Below are 22,092 nucleotides of genomic sequence, written 5' to 3'. Positions count from 1 at the left end.
AAAAAAACACCGCTTTTTTTTAAATTCATAACTTATTTTGAGTTGTTTTGGTTTTGTTTTGTTTTTGTTTTCAAAATGCTATAACTTTTTCAAAAATTTACCGCTTGGGATCTTTTTTTTTTTTAAATTTGTTTTTAAATGTACTTTTCGGAAAAAATACAAAAAATTTTTAGTTTTTTTTTTTCAATTAAATAAACAAAAAATCGGCCCACTCCGGGATTAGTGGGGATGATTGCAGAATTGATTGAAGTTTTTTATGAGAAAAAAAAATGGCGAAATTCGAAAAATCTCGAAAAACTGAAAAATTACAAAAAAAAAACTTTAAAAATTTTTTTGAATTTTTTCCGAAAAGTACATTTAAAAACAAATTTAAAAAAAAAAAGATCCCAAACGGTCAATTTTTGAAAAAGTTATAGCATTTTGAAAACAAAAACGGTGTTTTTTTTAAATTCATAACTTTTTTTGAGTTGGATGAAAAAGTTTGAAAAAATTCTGAAAAACGTCTTTCGTAAGCTAGAAAAAGAAGAAAAACTTTCAGCCAATTCTAAAGGGGTCGGGTTCAAAATTGGTCGAAATGGGATGGAATACCCCATATATATTTTCAATTTGTTGAATGATGCATATTTAATTATGTATAAACAACTCTTGCATAAATCAGTATTTTGAAATGCGTATGTTTTATTGTGCACTTTGTACTTCACAATAATATTTTGCATTATTTATTTCAAAGCATGTAAAAACTTTTTTAAACATTTTTGCTGCATACATACAATTTTCTCTATTTAATCGTGAGTTATATTCATTAGACCCACCCATTTAAAAAAAAAAATAATAACATTTTTGGTGCTCTTAACAAACTTGCCTTATCCTCATCTATATGTAAATGGCATGAAGCTATTGACCCCAAAGTATAAACTATTTCAAATGAATCGATAGCTTTTCTCAAGAAAAAGTGCAGGTCATTAAAAAAATTAAAACAAAATTTAATATAGCGGTAAAATATTAATTCGAAAATGACATCACTACAAATGCCGAAATCGAATTTAAACTATTATCAGCCCAGTTCTAAACAAAAATTTCTTGTGAATTTTTTCACTTCTCCCTTTCCTCCTATTCTGAACAATGTTCGAAAAAGCGGAAACCGGTTATGGGAGAAAAGTAGGTATTATGAATATGAGGGAGAGGGAGATTTCTCTGCCATTTCATAGGAGTTTTTTCACTTGTTAAATTAAAGGGAATGCATCAAAATAGTTAAAGAAAATTGGTTCTTTTAAAAAAGAACACTTATTTGTACAAATTTGTGCTAAAATATGTATGTACATTCTACCATAATACAACAACAACCACAATCATATATATTATTTCTAATTGCTATTTTTATGCACGGGTCCCTTTTTCGCTCTTATTTGGAATCCAAATTTATAATTAAAGTTTGAGCTGTAAAGATGGAGATTCGGGCTATTAGCTAGCTTTGGGCAATTTTGGTCGTAATGCTTTTATTTTGCTATATTTTATTAAAATAGTTTGTTAAAAATAAACGATTGTGAGCACACAAAGAAATCTATTTGTACTATGGCACTATTATGAATATTTTCACTGCATTACCGACAGTTGCTACCATACGCCAGCTGTAAGTTTTAATTGATTAATAGAACAGCTTATTTCTGTTGATATTTGATAAGAGACTTTTATATTGGTTGCGCAAGATGCGCACGGGTTCGGCTCGTATTCTTTATTTTAAATTGAAAAGTATATCATAAGCAACGGAAGAGCTCTTGGTATATTTAATGCAGCCATCAGAAATTGCGCAAGGATTTTTGAAGAAGGCTTAAATAGATTTTGACATATGGCGAAAGGCGAACTCAACTCGACTTGGCCGCCAGAAAATTGCTTTGAATGAAAGCAATCATTACGAATTTTTTCCATTTTTTTGTAAAAATATAAAAAAATTTGCACTTTGCGAGGAAGAATCCCGAAAACTTTTTATTTTTTTGCAGATCTGTTTTTTTCTCTCTAAGCTCTGTTTTATTACAAAAAAAAAGCTTTCATTCAATAAAATCGATAGACTAATACAAAAGTTATAAGCATTTAAGTAAATATATCCATTTAATACTTAAGTACCCTACTGGTACATATGTGTGAGTATTCGTATATCAGTTAGTTAGCGAATACTAACACATACATATGTACCAGTAGGGTACTTAAGTATTAAATGGATATATTTACTTAAATGCTTATAACTTTTGTATTAGTCCATCGATTTTATTGAATGAAAGCTTTTTTTTTTTGTAATAAAACAGAGCTTAGAAAGAAAAAAATTTGCAAAAAAAATAAACAGTTTTCGAGATCCTTCCGCGCAAAGTACAATTTTTTTATATTTTTACAAAAAAAAATGCAAAAAATCCGTAATGATTGTTCGTTATCTTTGAATCTGCAGGGTCTAGTAAAAAGTGTTGTATACGCAGTTTATAGAAAATTTTATTACCTTTTAAAAGCTTCAAACCGTTTTAGAATGGCTCAATTCGTTCTTGAGATATATATGATTAAGTGGACGCAATTTTTTTTTTTTTTTTTTTTTTGAAAAACGGTAATTCGTAAATATCTCAAAAACGTTACCATAGAATTAAAAATAACCTTGATTTTCGGAATCAGAGGGTGATTTTACATAGGAATTTCATAATGGCGTCTCTGGTGCATTTCGGCTGTAAACCAGTGCAATTAAACTTTTAATTTTTTTAAATAAAATAAGAAATGCGCAGCGAAATTTCAATTGACAAAACAGCTGACTTCGACAATTCGAAATTCCTATTCCCCAATTATTGTTATTGAATAAAAAAATCCGCGAGAACAAAATTCCGAGGGAATATTAAGAATGGGCTGTATGTGAATGTTAACACATCCACTACGGGCGCTACGTATGTTTGTTGTCGTGGGGTTGAGAAAACTAACAGGCATCATGCAAACGAACTCAGATTTGATCTCGCAAGCAAATGAACGATATAAGTATGTATTGTTATAGTGCGAGAATCATATATATTATTTTTAATTGCTATTTTTATGAACGGGTCCCTTTTTCGCTCTTATTTGGAATCCAAATCTATAAAGTGTTGGTTGTAAAGATGGAGATTCGGGCTATTGGCGAGCTTTGGGCAATTTTGAGAATGTGTAATTTTTTTTGCTGATATTCAAAGTTTTTACAAAAACAAACGAGAATATTCAAGTTGGAGTAATTATTCGTTTTGTTGGTTGAAACAATGTTGTACACTACTTTGTTAGTAGGGAGGTATGTTGAACTGACCAGTCCGTGAGGATCTCACATAGACTCAATAAGACCATAGTGTTGTCAGAAGTTCGTTTAACGAGCATTATGAAAACCCCTACCAAAATCCAGTACGTTTAACATAAACTCCGACCTTCTGGCAAATAAAAGAAGCTTTCTAGGGCGTATGCCACTTGCTGCTTCTAGATCTAACAGCTTTATAACCTTCAATAGCTGAATTCTTAGCCTGGTAAGCGCAGGGCACGAGCGTAAAACGTCCTCGATCGTTTCTTTCATCAAAAGAAAAGAAAGAGAGATGATAGGAAAGGAAAGGAAGAGAAAGAAAGCAAATGTTAAGTAACGTCTGTAGTGGTTGAAGTTCAACCACTTGGCGAACTCTAGCGCATATTAAACAGTTGACTCAGCTAACCTTATGAAACCAATATATCAGTCAGCGGTTGCATACCGTAATAATCTAGCCGTAATCATACCACAGCCAACCAATTGGTTTTTGATTTTTCGCCATGACCGTAACCTATGAATATTTGAGTTGGTGAGTTTATTCACTTTTTAAGTATTTTATTTTTATTTAATGGGAGAACTGTAAGGAGCCCCTTGTAAATTGTTTACAAGAACAATGTGGAGGCTTTCATTAATATAGCACTTTCATCTTAAGTGTAATATAAAGATGTTTTGGAAATCCTCATACCAAAAAACCAACTCAGCATATTCGTTCAGTTAAGGCCGGCCAACATATTCCACTTTTACATCGTTTTAGAGTTTACGTTGTGTTAAAAGCTGACCTTGAATACACGGGTTAAACTCCCGGGCAAATTAACATAAAAAATTAAAAAAAAAATTTACAATTACAATAAAAATTTTTCTAATCGGGGTCGCCCCTCGGAAGTGATTTGGCAAAGACTCCGAGTGTATTTCGGCCATGAAAAGCCAATTTGTAGGGCACGACGTGAATAGGAAGAGAAGCTCGGCCTAAATCTTAATAAAAGAGAGGTCACAACATATTATAAACCTCTTAACTGCAGTAGGAATATTCAGCGGCATTGAAATCATCGAATAGGTTATTGCGAATCAATGTTCCTTATCGATTCGGGACTGGCCACGACGGTGTGGTGTGGCAGTGGTTTGGCAAACACTCCGAGTGTATTTCGGCCATGAAAAGCTTCTCAATTCGGCACAAAATTTGTAGGTCCGGTCCCGCCAATTTGTAGGGAAAAATTAAACAAATGGAGCACGACCCAAATTGGATGAAAAGCTTACGCTAAACGTTCTCGGGGGTAAATAGCTTCAAGTGATAATAATTTGATTTGTATTCGCTTCGGAGGCCTTACACGGTACATTAGTAAACATTTAATATTGAAACGAATTTAGTCAAATTCCGCTTATTCCAAACCTTCTGCTAACGTTCGGATCGCTAAACTGTTGAATAAATAACTCCAATATTCAATAATGCTAAATGGTATTTTTTAGACTACTTTGAGAGTACTTAAAAATAACTCTTACTTCACAACTAATTGCGTGTTTAAATCAAACTGCTTAGTCATGCCTCAGCTTGCGCTGCTTTTATACTCTCGGTTTCCTCGTTCACCCATTTCTCCTAAGGTCTAGTAATTTCGTGAACTTCATGCTTGGTTACCAGCTATATACATGTATATTTGTGGTTTGTAGCCATATGCGTGTGTTTATGTGAGTAATACTTCGGCTGATGATGGCATGCGTTTGTGAGTATCTCTCTGCTGCCTTGTATGTATGTGTGTACATGAAGATTGATTTGTTTACGTACATACGAGTGGCTGCATAGTATAGGCTTAGGGATGCTAGTATCGCTTAGTGATGATAATATTCGTCACAATATTTTGTATACAACTTTTTATTTTTATCATTTCTTTTCTTCAAATAGGTCGGCCTAATATTTATACGTACATATGTAAGTTTTAAATACATATTTATATACTTAAACTCAAATGCCTTATTTGTCTGAGCTCTATCAGGCTTCTAATCTTCATTGATTGTTGATGTGTTGCAGAATTATTGTGAGAATGTACTCGCGCATGTTCCATTATGCACTCGTCCGCATCCAAAGGCGCATAAACGCCGGAAAAGTAGAATTAATTACTTCTCAATAAATTTAGTTACATAGTACAATAGCATACAGGAACCTTCAAGCTAAATTTGAGTTTGACTCAGAATCACTATTTGGTTAACTCAGAAAGTATTTGTAGGTATGCTATAGAATAATAAAAGTCATGTGTACATTTGACGGATTCTCAAGGAAAACATTTTTTTTAATTTTATACTCAGCTGAGCAGAGCTCACAGAGTATATTAATTTTGTTCGCATAACGGCATAATGGCATAAACTAATCGAGATAGATATAGACTTCTAAATATCAAAATGATCTGGGCGAAAAAAGAAATTCATTTAGCCATGTCCGTCCGTCCGTCCGCCCGTAAACACGATAACTTGAGTAAATTTTGAGGTATCTTGATGAAATATGGTATGTAAGTTCCTGGGCAATCATCTCAGATCGCTATTTAAAACGAACGAAATCGGACTATAACCGCGCCCACTTTTTCGATATCGAAAATTTCGAAAAACCGAAAAGTGCGATAATTCATTACCAAAGACGGATAAAGCGATGAAATTTGGTAGGTGAGTTGAACTTATGCCGCAGAATAGAAAATTAGTAAAATTTTGGACAATGGGCGTGGCACCGCCCACTTTTAAAAGAAGGTAATTTAAAATTTGGCAGTCGTTGAAGATATCATGATGAAATTTGGCAGGAACGTTACTTCTATTACTGTATGTATGCTTAATAAAAATTTGCAAAATCGGATAACGACCACGCCCACTTTTAAAAAAAAATTTTTTTAAAGGCACATTTTAACAAAAAATTTAATATCTTTACAGTATATAAGTAAATTATGTCAACATTCAAGGCCAGTAATGATATGGTGCAACAAAATACAATAATAAAAGAAAAATTCAAAATGGGCGTGGCTCCGCCCTTTTTCATTTAATTTTTCTAGAATACTTTTAATGCCATAAGTCCAACAAAAAATTTACCAATCCTTGTGAAATTTGGCAAGGGCATAGCTTCTATGACGATAACTGTTTTCTGTGAAAATGGGCGAAATCGGTTGAAGCTACGCCCAGTTTTTATACACAGAACTCACTTTATCTTGGTATTAAAAATGGGCGAAATCCGATATCGAAAATTACAAAAAATGAAAAAAATCCCATAATTCTATACCAAATACGAAAAAAGGGATGAAACATGGTGATTGGATGGGTTTCTTGACCAAAATATAACTTTAGAAAAAACTTTGTAAAATAGGTGTAACACCTACCATCTTAAGTAGAAGAAAATGAAAAAGTTCTTCAGGGTGAAATAAAAAGCCCTTGGAATCATGGCAGGAATACTGTTCGTCGCATTACATATATAAATAAATTAGTAATACCCGACAGATGATGTTCTGGGTCACCATGCTCCACATTTTGGTCGATATCTTGAAAACGCCGTCACATATACAACTGAGGGTCACTCCCTTTTAAAACCCTCATTAATACCTTTAATTTGATACCCATATCGTACAAACACATTATAGAGTCACCCCTGGTCCACCTTTATGACCTATAGAACCATGGCCCACTCCCTTTTAAAATACTCTTTAATACCTTCCATTTGATACCCATGTCACGCAAACACATTCCAGGGTTACCGTAGGTTCATTTTCCTAAATGGTGATTTTCCCTTATTTTGTCTCCAAAGCTCTCAGCTGAGTATGTAATGTTCGGTTACACCCGAACTTAGCCTTCCTTACTTGTTTTATTTCATTTCATATACAGTCGAGTCATTTTAGGCAAAATAAGGTAGGAGTCTCGGAATTCGAGATACCTAGCTGAATACTTGTACTCGTATAATTTTTTATTTTGACATCCGAACTCTTACTTTCACATCCTAAAGTTACTCGTATCATTGAAAAGAGGGGACTGTAGACTGTAGATAATAGGTATTCTGACTGGGCACTGCCTTCTCGCGTCACCTGCTTATGCCTTGTCAATGATAGCAGATGTAGGAAGTGCGGGAGGAGGAAACGATGAAGCACATTTTGTGCTCGTGCCCAAGGTTAGGACTGAAGCATTTAATTATTAGGAGTGGCACAGCTAACAGATTTAGAAGCAGCACGTGGCATAAGTCCTTTTATAACATAGGTCCTGGTTTTTGTTTGGGTTTTTCAGTTTGGTTGTTGAGCAAACTTCTGGTAATACTATGGACTCATTCAGTCTATGTGTTCTGTCGTATAATGTTTCTCAGCAAACAAAATCTAGGTACAAATATGATACGATAATCTATCGATAAGATTTCCACGATACTTTCTACTTTCAGGGGCCCAAGCGGAAGTGAAGAATAAATTGAAATCTTTTAGGAAACCTTATCAACTGTTCCAAAACTGAGCTTGTTAAGTCTTATTCGCTCTGTAATGAAACGAAGAGTACGCCTGGGTATTCCAGGCGAAAATATTCACAATTATACAATCTTATGCTACTTTATATGAGAACTAGATGGGAACTGTTTTGAGATTGGGCTAGAAAACGACAGTTTACAGCATGTATGAAAAAAGAAAATCAAATTGATTTTTAATCGGTCTAATGTAGTACATGTATGACTAATAAGTAATTTGTCCTTGTCCTATTTACTAAATCGACCAGCAATTAAGTCATCCGCTGTGGTTAGAGATTTTATTCTATAAAATTCATATTTGTATTGTTGTTTAACACACGACCGACATGTAGCCCATTTGATCCTCAAAAGTGCTCGAAACTTTTCCAATACTAAGAGCAAATGAGCCTTTGGATGGATAGGCGGGGACAGGCGGACATCTAGATGCATTTTGGTAATAATACCATTTAATACGATTAAAAAAAAAAACAACGATGGATGCTACCGACTGACAATCGGTTCGCAAAATCATCTACTTTAGTGACTTCAAAGTGGCTTGATGGGCCTATTTACGCTTATATTTGGTACTACTGGGTCAGGCAATTTGTGCAAATATCTAACGACAAAGGAGCTTAGTGAGTGCTCCAATTTTGCGTAGATACCGAAACATTTACCCAGTGAAGAATGAAGCGGGATAAAGATGCTGATAAATAAAAAAATATGTCAAAAAATATTGAAGCATATCATATATATTATTTCTAATTGCTATTTTAATGTACGGGTCCCTTTTTCGCTCTTTTTGGAATACAAAATAAACCAAACACTGTAAATAAAACTTATGGTTGTTGTGTTTGCAATTTATAAATAAATAAATGGTAATTCGGGCTATTAGCGAGCTTTGGGCAATTTTAGTCGTAGTGCTTTTTTATTAAAATAATTTGTTAAAAATAAACGATCGTGACCACACAAAGAAATCTATTTGTCCTATGGCGCTATTGTGAATATTTGCACTGCATTACCGGCAGTTGCTCTCATACGCCAGATGGCAACGCAAGCCTGTAAGTTTCAATGATTGATAGAACAGCTGATTTCTGTTGATATTTGATAAGAGACTTTTATATTGGTTGCGCAAGATGCACACGGGTCCGGCTCGTATTTAATATCAGTAATCAAGAAGCTTCTAAGAGTATTCTGTATAATTAATAATAATTAATTATTAAATACTTTAATCAGAATCAAATGCACAGGAAACTTTACTTATTCTTATAAAATTCTAATAAATATGAAATATTTACACATATACATACATACATTGTTTAAAATGTATACATTTGGGTATTCCTTATTAATAAAATAAATGATTTTTCTAGCCTCACCCCTTTAAACTATAATAGCAAAATAAAAAATTTCACATATAATTGCAAATAAAAATATTTATTTAAATTTTTCCACCTAACGTTTCGCTAGACTTCCTAGCATCTTCAGAGGTGAACTAATTTATTAACAACAATGAAGATAAAAATATTACATTAATTTGTGGTATAAAGATTTCTATAAAGAGGTGGAAAAATTTAAATAAATATTTTTATTTGCAATTAAAAAACTATTGGTCAAAAAAGCCTATTACCAACAAAAATCTACAAAAATAAATTGACCGGAAAAATCATAAAATATCACATATAATGTATGTAAAATAAAAATGTAAGGCGCGATAACCTCCGAAGAGATTTTAGGCCGAGCTTCTCTTCCAATTCGCGTCGTGCTCCTCTTGATTTTCCCTACAAATTGGCCGGACGGATCCTACATGTTTTATGCCGACTCCGAAGGGCATCTGCAAGGCAGATGAGCTTTCACTGAAATACACTCGGAGCGCTTGCCAAAAACTGCCGAGGGGCGACCCGCTTAGAAAAATGTTCTTCTAATTGAAAAACCTTATTTCTAAAATTTTGATGTTGCTTTGCCCGAGGTGTGAACCCAGGGCATACGGTGTGATAGGCGGAGCACGCTACCATCACACCACGGTGGCCGCCCTCCGATTAGCGGTGAATAAATTCAACACATCCATGGTTCAACCAAAGAGTATATATTTGTTAAGAGGCGTCACTCGATACTTTGTTGTTGCCAAAGCAACCCTGTCATGTCGAATGTGATTCTCAAGGAAGTTTTGTTTAGTTTTTTTTAATTGAATCCTATATAGTTATGCGGTAAAGTGACTTTGCATAATTAAGATTTTTGGAAAGAGAATTAATTAATTAATTTAATACAATCAGTAAAATAAACATAAATACCCCACGAAAATGTATAGAAGGCGTTTTTATAAATACATCTGATAAAAAAAAACAACGACTACCTTGAGAAAACATCGAGTAATTCGCTTTGGCAACAACAAAAGTATCGAGTGACGCCTCTTGACAATATATACTCTTTGGTTCAACTATATACAGGTTGGCTCATCTGTAAAGCAACAAAATATGTCTGTCCAAATTGTCAAAATCTGTGTATTGGTGTTGGTGCGAATGGTATGGAATGGAAACATAAAACTTAGTAACTTGCCAATGTGTTGGTTTCATTTTGAGTTTGCCATCTCCTTTTGACAATCCCTTCGACCATGCAATGACATAAATAAAATCAGCTGATGAGATGAGCCAACCTGTACATAATTGAACCATGAACACATCTTAGCGTTGTCGTCTGGCCAGACGAAATTTTACACTTTGAACTTAGCCAGAAGACAACGCTAAAAAGTGACATAATCAATTTTGGTACAAAAAAAACAGATAAAATAAAAAGAAAAAAATATCGATTTCGGAATTATTATAAAGACCGCCTCTAAACTTAAACAGTCACTAAAGCTTTTCATGATCGGGTGAGTAGCACTAAAGTTATTCACGAAAATAAAGACTTCTCGTCTGGCCAGACGCCACAATCTATTGGAGGGTTAAGGAGATAAAAGCTAAGATCTAGTTCTTAGCTCCTAATCGTTAATTATATAACTAGAATTCCCATATAAATTTTTTTCTTCATAATTATTTTTGTTTATGTCACATGAATTAGAAAATGCAACAAAAAAAGGACTTTTGATGATTTTTTGGAAAATCTGCAAAAAATCGGAAAATTTTAGAAAATCACGAATGTTAAGTGTGCCTTTTACAATTCAATATGTCCACAAAAACCATACACAGAGCCAAACTAATCGAGCCAGCCGTTTTCTTGTTTTACTGCATCAAACTGACGAAATGCAGAACACCCATTTGGACGGCAACTGCATTGTTGACTATAATCGACGTCACCAACCGATCAACGTTCATCTCCGATTAATGTCGTATAACCACGATTAAAAATCAAAAAAGCAACCATTTTTGGATTTTAACTAAAAAAATTAAAATAAATAAGTACATATTTTGAATTTTTTTTTCAATTTTTTTTTTTTTTTTTTTACTTTTATTAGTTAAAATTCAAAATTTGTTGGTTGTTTAGACTACACAGGCCGACAAAATTTAACCAACATTCAGACCCAGAAACCAGACTATATATTCCCGAAGGTTTATGATGCGCTGAATCCAAATCTGACCTCAGATAACCTTACCTAAAAGTGAAAAAAGCACCGTTTTTGCCCATATTTGAGATTATGTAGCCTTGCAGATTTTTTCTTTCACCAAAATTAAAGGACGGCATTTTTAAATACAAGTCTTCTTCTTTCAAATGGCGTTGAGTTTGCTCAAATATCATTTTTTTTCGCTCGGATATCACATTTTGAAATTTGGATTCTAGGGGTTAGGGGATACGGGAGTTGATGGGTTAACAGTTAAGTTGGTTAGACCACTTGTGGTGTGAGATATCTAGATAAAGAAGACTTATTTTAAGAGAAATATGCAAGTAAACGCTGTCCCTAGGGTTAAGTGGGTTCGCCTGCTTGCGGTATGATAGGGGTGGTTTCTAGGGGTTAGGGCTGTGTGTGACTCGGTACCCGAGGTTTAGATAGTGTAGAGGTGTGGTTAGTTAGCACACTTATGGTGTGAGACAAAATTTCAAGAAAAATAAGACTAATTTCAAGAAAATTAGGATTGGATTACATCATGTCTATGTTATCTCAATCGATTTTCAGTTGTAGGAAAATTTAGAAACATGAAAATTTCAAAATGCGATATCTCAGCGAAAAAAAAAAGTTGAGCAACCTCAACGTCATTTGAAAGAAGAAGAATTGTATTTAAAGATGCCATGCTTTAATTTTGGTGAAAGAAAACATCTGCAAGGCTACATAACCTCAAATATGGGCAAAAACAGTGTTTTTTGCACTTTCAGGTTAGGATCTCGAAAACCAGAGCTGATAGAGCAATTCTGAGGCCAGATTTCGATTCATCGCATCAAAATCCTTCGAAAATATATAAAGTCCGGTTTCTGGATCTGAGATGCTGTCGGCCTGTGTTACCTAAAACCACAGAGGCTACACAAGTTTAAAGTAAGTAAGTCCTGGGCGCGATAACCTCCGAAGAGATTTTAGGCCAAGCTTCTCTTCGTGCTCCTTTTTGTTTTTCCTACAAATTGCCACGACGGGACCTACATACATATTTTATACCGATTCTGCACGACATCTGGAAGGCAAATCAATTTTCATTGAGTAGTTTTTTCGCGGCAAAATTACACTCGAAGAGTTTGCCAAATTACTGCCGAGGGGCGACCCCGATTAGAACTTTTTTCTAAGCACGCTACCACCACACCACCTGTCCTAAATCTAAAACAAGACACTTGGAGCTACAGTTTCCTTTTTTTATTTCCTGCCCCAAACTCCAGCTTTTGCTAACGCAACTCCATCGCTAAAAATAGCTAAAAGAGTAGCCGTGTTGTTTTTTACACGTAAACGTCTATACGCTTAAACTTTATATGGACAGCGACAAACTTTAAATACACCTCTGAAACTGCTGCACATAAAATTTGTCCTACTAAAATTCAATACGCATTATACTCAGATGTAACTGAAATATGTGTTTTTGTTTCACCCTCTAAACTAATTCTATGTATTCTATATGTGTCCACAATTCATCGCAACTGATTTAGCTATATGTTATACCCTATGGCCATCAGAGGGTTGTGTCTCCGCTTTTCGGTACACCCTGTGGCTGTAGCTAGTTATTTAACCACTGCCCCTAGATGGGTCTCCTAAGCGTTATCGAAGCGAGGATAGGCGTACACGTATACGCGTGTATAAAAAACACGGCTAGTATCAAATGCGCAAAAGTGTGCAACATTTGGTACCATATGGAATAAAAGCATACCTTCTATACTTTTCATAGGACTTAAGCCCCCATTACTGATACTTAGCATAGACTTGACTTGACATGGCGTAAACTTGGCATAAACTTGTCAACTTAGCCACGATTATACTCCACTTAGCGCATACAACCTGGCATCATAATCAGCGTTGAAATTTATTTTTAAATAAATGTCAATTTGTATGACAAAATGAAATGGAAACAAACAAATGGCATCTCAAAATGTAAACGTCACTTAGAACTTACATAGAAAATCAAAATTCAACAGACTTCTAAGTCAAGTTAAGTGTTGCTAAGTTTTGAGTAATCAGTAACATGCAATGTTCATTTAACAGAACTGTAAGTGACAGTTCTCAACCCAAGTCAAGTCTATGCTAAGTATCAGTAATGGGCCCTTTAAGCTGCAGACATTGGTGCTTTATCGGATCCGTATCGGTAACCTTATAACAGCTGATTCGACCAAATTTATGAGAATCAATGCAATCGATTATTGGTGCAGCTAAAGCGGCAATTACCCACCGACGTGTGCCGTACGTACGGACGTTTGTCGTACGAAACACGTTTGAGCGAACCCTCAAGCCCGTAGGAATCAATGTATGCGTCTGTGTACATGTACATAACATATTTGTGTGTGTATTGTTTACAGATAAGCACTGTTGCCATTGACCATTTTGCATGCATGCTTATGGAAACATCAACTTTTTCCAATTTAATTTTTGATGTTGTAAAAGGCTGGAATTAATATTAAATAAATATAAATAGATCACATATTTATAATCTGCACTTTTACATAATTACTTCGAATTATTTTCACAATTTTTCAAACTTTAATTAGGTGTTTTTGCATAAAACTGCAAACGGTCAAAAATTAGCGCACAAAAGTTTACTAGGCAACTCTGTCTATTGAGAGAGCGATCAGCTGACACGTTCTTACGGAAAAAATCAAAATTGTTTTGATTTCTACGTTCCGGGCTACGTACGTACGGGCGTTGCACGTCGGTGAGTTTTCGTTTACATTGCACACTCATAAGATAGGTCGTGTCAGCTGACACGTTTTTGGTACGTACGTTCGTGAGTAAATGCCGCATAAGGTCGTAACCGTATCGTAGCCAACCAATTGGTTTTTAGCTGGAGTCATTGGTGCCGTATGTCGTATCGCTGTATCCGTATCCCTAACGTAATCAGCTGTTTATCGTTACGACGGTAAACCAAAACCCAATTGGTTGGCTACGATACGGTTACGACCTTAGCGGCACCAATAATCGATTGCATTGATTCCCATAAGGTTGGTCGAATCAGCTGTTAAAAGGTTACCGATACGGTTACCGATAAAGCACCAATGTCTCCAGCTTTTGGTTTCCGTCGTAACGATAAACAGCCGATTACGTTAGGGATACGACTACAGCGATACGATATACGGCACCAATGACTCCCGCTTTAGGCTGTTATTTGACCACATGCTACTAAATGTTGCATACTTTTTCGCGTATTTGATACTGTTTTAGAGATTTTTGGCGATTGAGTTTCAGCGTTAGCGATGATTGGAATTCGGGGGCTTTATGACAAATTCATCTTGATATTACGGCCTGAAAGTTTTCCAAAAATTCAGAAATTTTTTTGTGAAGCCCTAATCTACATACATATATGCTTAAGTAATATGTTATTTCTATTAAAATATATCGGTTATATGACTTTAAGGAAAGCTGAATTGTCAATTAATAATCTCACTAATTGGCTATTTACACAAATACAAAAAATTCAGGGAACTGTTTGCATTTCAATGAAAGCATTTAAAAAACTGTCTCAAGTTCGTTTTAATAAAAATTGTCAGTATTGAATACCTTTCCTTTACCCCAGCCACGCTTTCAGAAACTCTGATTGGAATTAAGGAATAAGCTTTTTTTCAATTAAATTAGATCACAAGTCCCTTTCTCTCTTCGCGAGACTTAAAAGGTTGGATGATCGCCTTCAATGCTTATGGCTTGTACGAAAGGCACGGCACTTGAATGATGTGGTTGTTCTCATTTGATGCAGTGTAAATATACATACTTTTAGCGTCTTTGCTGGCTGAGGTCTTGTCATAAAGTCATGAAGTTCTAAACTAGAGCATGTATCCAAACCAAAACTAAAAACAGTTCAAAACTAGCTAAAAATCCACAGCTTAGATCAAATTTCTTGATACTATTTTCATAGTTTACACCAAAGATGCTCGTCCAATGGCTCTTTTGACTACTGATGACTCCCTTGGTTTACACCAACTCCATAAAGATCCATATTGGAGATAAGGCATTACAACTCCTTTTTTTATAGTTTCCTGATGCAGCTATTTTAGCTGAAATAAGTGATTTCCATTTTAGGCTGAAGACAAAATCGCAGCGAAATTCCATGTACAATTTTAAAATATGTAAGATTTGTAGAAAAGATTCAAGCTTGAAAAATATATGAAAATAAGCATTGCTTTTATCCATACTCACGGGCTGTTGCCCTGTAGTAAAAATGACAGTCAGGCACTTAACGCAATAATTTCATACTACAGCGTTATTGACTACATCCTAACTGATGCTAATCGGAGACACAGCAGGACAGTTAGCAGCCACACTTGTACAAACAGCGCTAAGTCTAAGATATTGGTATTTAAATTTTTTTTCTTTGAGAAAAAAAAACTTTTCTAAGTGAGGTCGCTCTCGGCAGTTGTTACGCATGAAAAACTTCTCAGTAATTCTAAAGGTCTGCCAAAGGGGGGCAATTACCATTTCGTATGACATCACAATGTTAAACTGTCAATTGAAAGCACTGCGAGAGGAAAGAATTAGGGCTAGTACCGTCTCTTAATCTAATACTTCTGCGATAGTTTGGAGCTGGTACGATTCACTTACCATCACACCAATGTGGCCTCATATCTTTACACTGTCATCTAAAAATTATTAATATGACACCCTAAAAATACTAATTAAAACTGTTAAAATAACAAATTTTCATCAGCATTACAATAATATTGGGTGTTGATATGACAGAGATTTCTGTGGCATGATAGCCAAAAGAACAAAGTAGTGAGCGCCGTGGGAGTAAGTTTCTCTTTAAAATAAGCTGACTCAAATGCAAATTGACAGTTGTTCGCTGTTGAAATGGCCAATGATATAAGTTCTTTTAACAAAAAAAATCAGTTAAATTAATTAAGATTCTGTAACTTTTACAGCATATTAGCAAACAGCGCCCATTGTGAATCCCTACAAGTTAAGAATCCTTATATTCATATATTGTCGTACCAACCTGTCAAATAAGCTGACAGGGTTAATGGCTGTCACGATTGGCCAGAAAATGAAGAAATGGTTTGTTTCTTCGCTCGCGGTAAATAAATGGAATTATCATGAATTGCCCATTTGTGTTTCAAAAAAAATTTCTTATAAATGTGTCTATAGACACCACACCGATGATCCTGGGTTCACGCCCCGGGCAAAGCAGCATCAAAATTTTAGAAACAAGTGTTTCAAATAGAAGAAAATTTTTTAAGCGGGATCGCCCCTCGGCATTATTTGGCAAGCACTCCGAGTGTGTTTCGGCCTTAAATCTCTTCGGATATTTATTGCGCCTTACTTTTATTTTAATTTTTTATATATAAATAAGACTATATATTAATATTCATTCTTAAAATTGAGCTAATAAGGACAAAAGTCATCATCCCGTCGCACAGTGTTTCGTGTAGAACAAACTAGCTGGATAAAATTATTTTATGAGATTTTCCGTTTCATATGCAGTCATTTATTACAACTACGTCATTTTTTTCAGCCATATGTTCTTTTTTTATTTTTTTCCAAAATTTTACTTCATATGCATACATTTGCTTATTTCATATACAGTAACTTATGTGAATAAGTGACATAGATCCAAAAAAAATTTAAAGGACTTAAGAATATTACTTTATTGTACTTAAATTGAATGGAATACAAATCTCAATACTCTAAAAAATTCTAAAAATTCGGAAAAAAAATTAAAATTTTTTATGAAAATTCGTCGAATTTTTTAAATATAATTTAGTTTTTGTTATAGATCGTGACAAATTTTCTTATGGGAAATTAGTTAAAATAAATTTGCGAAAGCGAAAATTGTAAGAATTATCCAAAAAGGGGTGTCTACTTATTTATGTGAGTGACTGTACATATGTACATACATATTTTGTATTTATTTGAGTATTTATCCTGGCACTACAATTTTTACAGAATTATTTTATAGTACCAGTCAGGAATGTAAAAGTGAATTACAATAATAATAATAACAATGTAAATAATTAAATTAATTATGTGAAAATTACTTATTACAAAAACTTAAAAGTAAAGTATCATACAAAGTAGAAAAGACAATATATTTAAATTGAATAAAACCTGATCCAACAAAAAGTTATAGGGTAGGAGGGTAGGTTATCTTTTATAATTATGTTATTATTCGCTATCATCACTTTCATTGGATGAGTCACTTGTGGAATAGTCATGAACACCAGCAGCACTACTGTGAAAGCTTGAAACAACTGGGGTATTTATTGACTCCTCAACATTATCGGGGGACAGTAAATTTAAGACTTCTGAAGTCAGACTTTTAAATTTTTTCTTAGGTATCTCCCTAAAACTGTTAACTAAAGGATCCGATGTTATAAGCAACATATTCATAAGATCCCTATTCGTGGCTTCACGCGTCTGCTTTTGTGTGTTATAATCCCTGAATCGTCTCAAACCTTTGTTACGGGCTTCCTGTGCTTCCTCGGAAAGTTGACCAATAGGTAAAATTGCTGATATCAGTACTATACACTAAGAATTTATGAACTGTAACAGGCATATTAAACCATGGATAGAGATCTATGTATAGTTTTTTAGTCTCGACCGCAAATTTTTCAAATCTTTGGATATTTATATTGTACCCAGATGATAATGCGCGAAGGAGAGTGTCGAATCTTTTGATGAGCGTTACATCCAATCCCGTAATCTCAGCACTAGCCTCAGAATTTTTGAAAAACCTACGAGCAGTGTTGCCGTCATTGGTATTGCCGAAACCTGGTTTTGGCTTATCTTCATCAATCCATTGTATGTACCTGTTTTTATGCCTTGGTGACTGGTGCGGTAGGTTGTGGCAGGTTGAAGTCAATGATCTTCGCCTTTTTGCTTTTGGTATGCTCTTGTTGACCTTGCGCGTTTATTTTTGTATGTTTTATGGCTACGTGTTTGTTCCCTGTACCAGGGAATTGGTTTTGCCGTTTGTAGATCAGCTTTAAAGGTTCAAATATCTCGTCGGAGCTGGTACGTACATACATCCTATTTGATATGTAGAGATAACTAAATCTACAAAAAAAAAAAAAATTTTAAATAGATGTGCAAATAATTCGCAATGGTTTTTTCTTTTGACTATTAGAGAATACTTGCGACTATAACATATGTAAAATTAAGCCCGTATGTCCGCGGATGTATGTAACTTTTTTGTCCCTAAAGTTAAAAATATAGGGAAAAAATACCTTTTCTTCTTAATAACGGAATGTTAAATATTTTGAAAATACTCTAATTGTGAAAGAATTACTATTAAAAAATTTTACTTACCTTCGAGCTTAGAATCCGTCAAAAAAATTAGGTAAAAGTGTTCACTTAAAAGAAATATGAATCTTAATATTCAACAAGAATTTTGCAAATTAATCAATGCATTTTACGGCCACTCCTGTCTTCTTACTTCAATTACTCAATATATATGAGCAAAATTATCAAAAAAAAAGCAAAAATCCCGTTATTTTGTTTGTTTTCTTTCATTTCTCATTACACTTTTCTTGGAATAAGAACTTTGTTTTTGTCCAGCTAGCTTGTTCTACACGAAACACTGTGCGTCGGAAAGATCCTGAGCCAGATAAATACTTTTGCATGTAAATGCAACCATACCGATTTGAGCCAGATAAATCCAGATAGAAGTCGGGTTTAATTTGGGAGCCAAATAATTTGTTAATATCATGTCTTTAGTTTAGCAACGCTGCTTTTAATAAACCTAATTTTTCAAAAATTTGTTAAATTCAGCACAACGGCGACATCTGCCTATCACAACTAATTTGAATAAAACACAAGTAAGGAAGGCTAAGTGTTACATACTCAGCTGAGAGCTTTGGAGACAAAATAAAGGAAAATCATCTTGTAGGAAAATGAACCTAGGGTAACAGTGGAATGTGTTCGTATGACATGGGTATCAAATGGAAGGTATTAAAAAGTATTTTAGAAGGGAGTGGGCCATAGTTCTATAGGTGGATGCCTTTTCGAGATATCGCCATAAAGGTGGACCAGGGGTGACTCTATAATGTGTTTGTACGATCTGGGTTCAAATTAAAGGTATTAATGAGAGTTTAAAAGGGAGTGGCCCTTAGTTGTATATGTGAAGGCGTTTTCAAGATATCGACCAAAATGTGGAGCAGGGTGACCGAGAACATCATATGTCGGGTACCGCTATTTTATTTATATAGTATGTATTACCACGAACAGTATTCCTGCCATGATTCCAAGGGCTTTTTATTTCGCCCTGCAGAACTTTTTCATTTTCTTCTACTTAATACGGTAGGTGTCAAGCCCATTTTACAAAGTTTTTTCCAAAGTTATATTTTACGTCAAAAAACCAATCCAATCACCATGCTTCATCCCTTTGTTCGTATTTGGTAAAGAATTATGGAATTTTTTTCATTTTTCGAAATTTTCGATATCGAAAAAGTGGGCGTGGTCATAGTAGGATTTTGCCCATTAATAATAAAGTGAGTTCAGATAAGTAAGTGAACTAAGTTTAGTAGATATATATCGATTTTTGCTCAAGGACAGTGTGTATAAAAACTGGGCGTGGATTCAACCGATTTCGCTCATTTTCAGAGAAAATAGTTACCGGGATAGAAGGTATGCCCTTACCAAATTTCACAAGGATTGGTCGACTTATATCATTAATGAAAAAAGGGCGGAGCCACGCCCATTTTGTAATTTGTTGCACCATATCATTACTGGAGTTGAATGTTGACATATTATACTTATATACTGTAAAGATATTAAATTTTTTGTTAAAATTTGACTTTTAATTTTTTTTTTTTTAAGTAGGTGTGTTGGTTGTCAGATTTTGCTAATTTTTATTTAGCACACATATAGTAATAGGAGTAACGTTCCTGCCAAATTTCATCATGATACCTTCAGCAACTGCAAAATTACAGCTTGCAAAACTTTTAAACTACCTTATTTCAAAAGTGGGCGGCGCCACGCCCATTGTTCAAAATTTTACTAATTTTCTATTCTGTGTCATAAGAACAACCCACCTACCAAGTTTCATCGCTTTAGCCGTCTTTGGTAATGAATTATCGTACATTTTCGGTTTTTCGAAACTTTCGATATAGAAAAAGTGGGCGTGGTTATATTCCCATTTCGTTCATTTTAAATAGCGATCTGAGATGAGTGCCCAAGAACTTACATACCAAATTTCATTAAGATACCTCAAAATTTACTCAAGTTATCGTGCTTACGGACGGACGGACGGACGGACATGGCTAAATGAATTTCTTTTTTCGCCCAGATCATTTTGATATATAGAAGTCTATATCTATCTCTATTAGTTTATGCCGTTACGGATTACCGTTATGCGTCCAAAATTAATTTACTGTAACGAATTTACTGAAATTCCGCTTATTTGCAATCTTCTACTAACGTTCGTATCGCTAAACTGTTGAATAAATAACTCTAATATTCAATAATGCAAAATGGCCTTTATTAAATTACTTCACAATAACAATGATACTTCACAACCAATAGCTTGCTTATATCAAACTGATTGCCATGCCTCAGCTGGTGTTGCTTTTATACTCTTCGGTTTCCTCGTTTGCATATTTCTAGGCGTTTCTAGAAATTACTATTTGTTTACCAGCTATAAAATTACCAGCTATAGCTACAGATGCACGTTTCTCATATGCGCGTGTATATGTGAGTGACTCTTGCACAAATGGTTGCCTACTTTTGTTGGCATCTCAGATAATATATATGCATGTGTTTGTGCGTTCCTCTCCGCTGCTTGTATGGACATATGGGTAGACATGATGATTGATTTGTTGATGTGCATACAAGTCACTGCTTAGTATCGGCTTAGAGATGATAGTATCCCTTAGTGTTGCTAATATTCGTCACAATACTCTTGTGAGCTCTGCTCAGCTTAGTACAAATACGACCTCTGCTTCTTAAGTCTCCCAAGGATCTAGAGCATTCCCGTGAAAATTGAGCGTGATACGGAGTTAGAAAACTCAGTGGATGACGGCTAATATGAACATCCAGTTAAGCAAGCATTTTAAAATATGTAAGTACATAATTCAATATACCAGTCGTTTATAAAAATGTTTGGAAAACACTATTGTGCAGTAACCAAACAGGGATTTTACATGTGACCGAGGCTATGTACTATTGTGAACGTTTTTTCAGACATTCGCCACTTGTATGAATTCACAAATATATTTCATTAACTAAAGGGCCAGTTAAACTTTCTTAACCCTAACGCCATGGTCGTAACTATACCCATATCCATAACCATCTTCATTGTGATCGATTAATGGTGCCATAACCTTAAACAGCTGACATTTTCATAAAAATGAGGAAAACGCAAAAAATGTCCACAGGCAATAAGTCTCTTAGTCAAAACGTATCCAAAACAATAAATAAAATACACAAAAGGTTAATAAATTCACCAACTCAAATATTTTAGGTTATGGATATGGCGAAAAACCAAAAACCAATTGGTTGGCTATGGTATGGTTATGGCTTTAGCGTTATGGTATGGCCCCATTAATCGATTGATTTCCATAAGGTTGGTTCGATCAGCTGTTTTATCTGGTTATGGATAAGTCACCATTAATTAGCCCTTTACAGTGAATAAAGCTTCGAAGATTCATATATGGCTCTGAAAACCATATTAAAAGTGTGCTATATGACTTCTATAAAGACTCATAGATTCGAATTAGGACTCCTTTCTGATTTTGTTTTACTCCGAATGTTTGCTGGGCTCAAACATTCTCCTTGTAAACTCATACTACAACAAAAAAGTTGGGTTTGTATTCGGAGCTCTACCGGCGTTGT

The 22,092-nt window shown here is 34.5% G+C and overlaps 1 long non-coding RNA gene across 1 annotated transcript in view; it reads left to right on the top strand.

Moving 5' to 3' along the window:
* LOC137245503 (uncharacterized) overlaps nt 1-22,092 on the top strand; it is a 359,413-nt gene that overhangs the window by 38,605 nt on the left and 298,716 nt on the right. The gene's annotated exons all lie outside the window — the stretch shown is intronic.

The sequence above is a fragment of the Eurosta solidaginis genome, chromosome 3, assembly GCF_040869045.1.
Source record: "Eurosta solidaginis isolate ZX-2024a chromosome 3, ASM4086904v1, whole genome shotgun sequence".
Taxonomy (NCBI): Eukaryota; Metazoa; Arthropoda; class Insecta; order Diptera; family Tephritidae; genus Eurosta; species Eurosta solidaginis.
Note: the sequence above shows the minus strand (reverse complement) of the source record. Positions and strands in the feature narration are given on the sequence as shown.